We start from the raw sequence: 6,000 nt of genomic DNA on the forward strand, positions 1-6,000 counted from the left end.
ATCAGAAAGCGTATTTGATTGCAATACGTGAGTAATGGTATTACAAAATAAATGAAACTATACACATACTATTAAACTATACACATAACATACCAGTTATACTGAACAGTACATGTCATTAATTTAAAGTGCAAAAACAATTGCAGAATTACTTTTTTTTTATTACCACCTTCAAAAAGTCAAAAAAGTTAATAAAAAATCAAAAATCAATTTGCCCATCAAAAAACAAGCCCTCATAAGGCTACATCAACAGAAAATGTAAAAAGGTATGTTCAAAAGAAAAAAAAAATGATGATTAAAGTCGATTATTGTCTTTAAAGGAAATCTGTCACCATGATCTTGGACAATTATCTGCAGTAATACATGTGTAGTACTGTAAATATGGAGTTCACTATCACTATTGTAAGGGATCGCTCTCTCTCTCAGGGGGTCGCAATCACAGACTTCTCCTCTGACAACGGGGTTCAAGTCCAAAATGTGTTTTATTTTGGTACTTCAAAACCATCACACACATAAACATCGAAAATAAACACCTGCCCGTCTGGGTTCTACCTAATACACCTGTTGTCTCTACCTCACCTATAAAGCGCCGATAACACACAGGATTAGATCCGGCTTCCTCAGCCATACACAGTCCAGCAGCCTCCAGGCTGTGACCACACCAGCACCCTTGGGGGGAGATGGTCCAGAAGTCCTCCCGACTCTGACCGTGTGACCCTCTTTCCGTAGGTGTCACTGGGCCCCCCAAACGTCAGACTTTACAAAGCTTCATGGCCCCTCAGACCTCCTGGCTGAGACCACACAGAGCCTCCCAGGCTCCCCTCTCTCTCAGGCTTCCTCAGCCTTTCTCCCTCCCAAGTCATACACAGAGGGTTGTTTTATCCCTCGTTGATTACAGCAGCAGGCCTCACCTGCGATCACCTCTGGCAAAAGACAGTACATGTAGTGGAAGGGTGTGAACTGGCAGATCCCACTACCAAACCTATCCCCCAGTCCACATGAAATCCAGCCCAGAACAATATCTAGACAAAACTGTATCAGCAAACTACACTTTGCTGAAACCACTGCAGCTTTCTGGATTTCAGTTATCTCACCCAGCTAAGGTATCTGATTGGGATATACACGCCTCTCAGCACTGATACTGTACACATCACCACACTATTTTCTATCAGTATTCTTTATTTTCCTACTGCTTTCTCATCTCCCTGCTGTTAGCAGGAGAGATTCACTGAAATACATTGTCAGGACTGCTGTGCATAGCATAGCAAAGCTCTGCAGTCCAGACTGTGCATTTCAGTGCCGTTTTGAATACTTACAGTGGAGGAATAGGGGGGCAGTAGGAAAATAAAAAATAGAGTTATGGAGTCCTGGACTACTCTATTACTGCAGATAGTAGTCCAGTAATGTGGTGATAGATTCCCTTTAAGTTGAAAACATTTTTTTATTGGCATAATTAGTTCTTCATTAACCACCTCAGCCCCCAGTGCTTAAACACCCTGAAAGACCAGGCCACTTTTTACACTTCTGACCTACACTACTTTCACCGTTTATTGCTCGGTCATGCAACTTACCACCCAAATGAATTTTACCTCCTTTTCTTCTCACTAATAGAGCTTTCATTTGGTGGTATTTCATTGCTGCTGACATTTTTACTTTTTTTGTTATTAATCGAAATTTAACGATTTTTTTTGCAAAAAAATGACATTTTTCACTTTCAGTTGTAAAATTTTGCAAAAAAAACGACATCCATATAGAAATTTTGCTCTAAATTTATAGTTCTACATGTCTTTGATAAAAAAAAAATGTTTGGGTAAAAAAAAAATGGTTTGGGTAAAAGTTATAGCGTTTACAAACTATGGTACAAAAATGTGAATTTCCGCTTTTTGAAGCAGCTCTGACTTTCTGAGCACCTGTCATGTTTCCTGAGGTTCTACAATGCCCAGACAGTACAAACACCCCACAAATGACCCCATTTCTGAAAGTACACACCCTAAGGTATTCGCTGATGGGCATAGTGAGTTCATAGAACTTTTTATTTTTTGTCACAAGTTAGCGGAAAATGATGATTTTTTTTTTTTTTTTTTTTTTCCTTACAAAGTCTCATATTCCACTAACTTGTGACAAAAAATAAAAACTTCTATGAACTCACTATGCCCATCAGCGAATACCTTGGGGTCTCTTCTTTCCAAAATGGGGTCACTTGTGGGGTAGTTATACTGCCCTGGCATTCTAGGGGCCCAAATGTGTGGTAAGGAGTTTGAAATCAAATTCTGTAAAAAATGACCTGTGAAATCCGAAAGGTGCTCTTTGGAATATGGGCCCCTTTGCCCACCTAGGCTGCAAAAAAGTGTCACACATCTGGTATCTCCGTACTCAGGAGAAGGTGGGGAATGTGTTTTGGGGTGTCATTTTATATATACCCATGCTGGGTGAGAGAAATATCTTGGCAAAAGACAACTTTTCCCATTTTTTTATACAAAGTTGTCATTTGACCAAGATATTTATCTCACCCAGCATGGGTATATGTAAAAAGACACCCCAAAACACATTCCTCAACTTCTCCTGAGTACGGGGATACCAGATGTGTGACACTTTTTTGCAGCCTAGGTGGGCAAAGGGGCCCATATTCCAAAGAGCACCTTTCGGATTTCACTCCTCATTTTTTCCTGAATTTGATTTCAAACTCCTTACCACACATTTGGGCCCCTAGAATACCAGGGCAGTATAACTACCCCACAAGTGACCCCATTTTGGAAAGAAGACACCCCAAGGTATTCCGTGAGGGGCATGGCGAGTTCCTAGAATTTTTTTTTTTTTGTCACAAGTTAGTGGAAAATGATGATTTTTTTTTTTTTTTTTTTTTTTTTCATACAAAGTCTCATATTCCACAAACTTGTGACAAAAAATAAAAACTTCCATGAACTCACTATGCCCATCAGCGAATACCTTGGGGTCTCTTCTTTCCAAAATGGGGTCACTTGTGTGGTAGTTATACTGCCCTGGCATTCTAGGGGCCCAAATGTGTGGTAAGTAGGTAAATGACCTGTGAAATCCGAAAGGTGCTCTTTGGAATGTGGGCCCCTTTGCCCACCTAGGCTGCAAAAAAGTGTCACACATCTGGTATCCCCGTATTCAGGAGAAGTTGAGGAATGTGTTTTGGGGTGTCTTTTTACATATACCCATGCTGGGTGAGATAAATATCTTGGTCAAATGCCAACTTTGTATAAAAAAATGGGAAAAGTTGTCTTTTGCCAAGATATTTCTCTCACCCAGCATGGGTATATGTAAAATGACACCCCAAAACACATTCCCCAACTTCTCCCGATTACGGAGATACCAGATGTGTGACACTTTTTTGCAGCCGAGGTGGGCAAAGGGGCCCATATTCAAAAGAGCACCTTTCGGATTTCACAGGTCATTTTTTACAGAATTTGATTTCAAACTCCTTACCACACATTTGGGCCCCTAGAATGCCAGGGCAGTATAACTACCCCACAAGTGACCCCATTTTGGAAAGAAGAGACCCCAAGGTATTCGCTGATGGGCAAAGTGAGTTCATGGAAGTTTTTATTTTTTGTCACAAGTTAGTGGAATATGAGACTTTGTATGAAAAAAAAAAAATAAAAAAAAATAAGCATTTTCCACTAACTTGTGACAAAAAATAAAAAATTCTAGGAACTCGCCATGCCCCTCACAGAATACCTTGGGGTGTCTTCTTTCCAAAATGGGGTCACTTGTGGGGTAGTTATACTGCCCTGGCATTTTCCAGGGGCCCTAATGTGTGGTAAGTAGGTAAATGACCTGTGAAATCCTAAAGGTGCTCTTTGGAATATGGGCCCCTTTGCCCACCTAGGCTGCAAAAAAGTGTCACACATCTGGTATCGCCGTATTCAGGAGAAGTTGGGGAATGTGTTTTGGGGTGTCATTTTACATATACCCATGCTGGGTGAGAGAAATATCTTGGCAAAAGACAACTTTTCCCATTTTTTTATACAAAGTTGGCATTTGACCAAGATATTTCTCTCACCCAGCATGGGTATATGTAAAATGACACCCCAAAACACATTCCCCAACTTCTCCTGAGTACGGCGATACCAGATGTGTGACACTTTTTTGCAGCCTAGATGCGCAAAGGTGCCCAAATTCCTTTTAGGAGGGCATTTTTAGACATTTGGATACCAGACTTCTTCTCACGCTTTGGGGCCCCTAGAATGCCAGGGCAGTATAAATACCCCACATGTGACCCCATTTTGGAAAGAAGACACCCCAAGGTATTCAATGAGGGGCATGGCGAGTTCATAGAATTTTTTTTTTTTTGGCACAAGTTAGCGGAAATTGATATTTTTAATTTTTTTCTCACAAAGTATCCCGTTCCGCTAACTTGGGACAAAAATTTCAATCTTTCATGGACTCAATATGCCCCTCACGGAATACCTGGGGGTGTCTTCTTTCCGAAATGGGGTCACATGTGGGGTATTTATACTGCCCTGGCATTCTAGGGGCCCTAAAGCGTGAGAAGAAGTCTGGAATATAAATGTCTAAAAAATTTTACGCATTTGGATTCCGTGAGGGGTATGGTGAGTTCATGTGAGATTTTATTTTTTGACACAAGTTAGTGGAATATGAGACTTTGTAAGAAAAAAAAAATAAAATTCTGCTAACTTGGGCCAAAAAAATATCTGAATGGAGCCTTACAGAGGGGTGCTAAATGACAGGGGGGTGATAAATGACAGGGGGGTGATCAATGACAGGGGGGTGATCAATGACAGGGGGGTGATCAATGACAGGGGGGTGATCAATGACAGGGGGGTGATCAGGGAGTCTATATGGGGTGATAACCACAGTCATTGATCACGCCCGTGTAAGGCTTCATTCAGACGTCCGGATGCGTTTTGCGGATCCGATCCATCTATCAGTGCATCCGTAAAAATCATGCGGACATCTGAATGGAGCTTTACAGGGGGGTAATCAATGACAGGGGGGTGATCAGGGAGTCTATATGGGGTGATCACCACAGTCATTGATCATGCCCCTGTAAGGCTTCATTCAGACGTCCGGATGCGTTTTGCGGATCGGATCCATCTATCAGTGCATCCGTAAAAATCATGCGGACATCTGAATGGAGCTTTACAGGGGGGTAATCAATGACAGGGGGGTGATCAATGACAGGGGGGTGATCAGGGAGTCTATATGGGGTGATCACCACAGTCATTGATCATGCCCCTGTAAGGCTTCATTCAGACGTCCGGATGCGTTTTGCGGATCGGATCCATCTATCAGTGCATCCGTAAAAATCATGCGGACATCTGAATGGAGCTTTACAGGGGGGTGATCAGGGAGTCTATATGGGGTGATCACCACAGTCATTGATCATGCCCCTGTAAGGCTTCATTCAGACGTCCGGATGCGTTTTGCGGATCCGATCCATCTATCAGTGCATCCGTAAAAATCATGCGGACATCTGAATGGAGCTTTACAGGGGGGTGATCAATGACAGGGGGGTAATCAATGACAGGGGGGTGATCAGGGAGTCTATATGGGGTGATCACCACAGTCATTGATCATGCCCCTGTAAGGCTTCATTCAGACGTCCGGATGCGTTTTGCGGATCCGATCCATCTATCAGTGGATCCGTAAAAATCATGCGGACGTCTGAATGGAGCTTTACAGGGGGGTGATCAATGACAGGGGGGTAATCAATGACAGGGGGGTGATCAGGGAGTCTATATGGGGTGATCACCACAGTCATTGATCATGCCCCTGTAAGGCTTCATTCAGACGTCCGGATGCGTTTTGCGGATCCGATCCATCTATCAGTGGATCCGTAAAAATCATGCGGACGTCTGAATGGAGCTTTACAGGGGGTTGATCAATGACAGGGGGGTAATCAATGACAGGGGGGTGATCAGGGAGTCTATATGGGGTGATCAGGGGTGATTAGGGGTGATCAGGGGCTAATAAGGGGTTAATAAGTGATGGGGGGGGGGGTGTAGTGTAGTG

Source organism: Bufo bufo, chromosome 2, assembly GCF_905171765.1.
Source record: "Bufo bufo chromosome 2, aBufBuf1.1, whole genome shotgun sequence".
In the NCBI taxonomy this organism is placed as follows: Eukaryota; Metazoa; Chordata; class Amphibia; order Anura; family Bufonidae; genus Bufo; species Bufo bufo.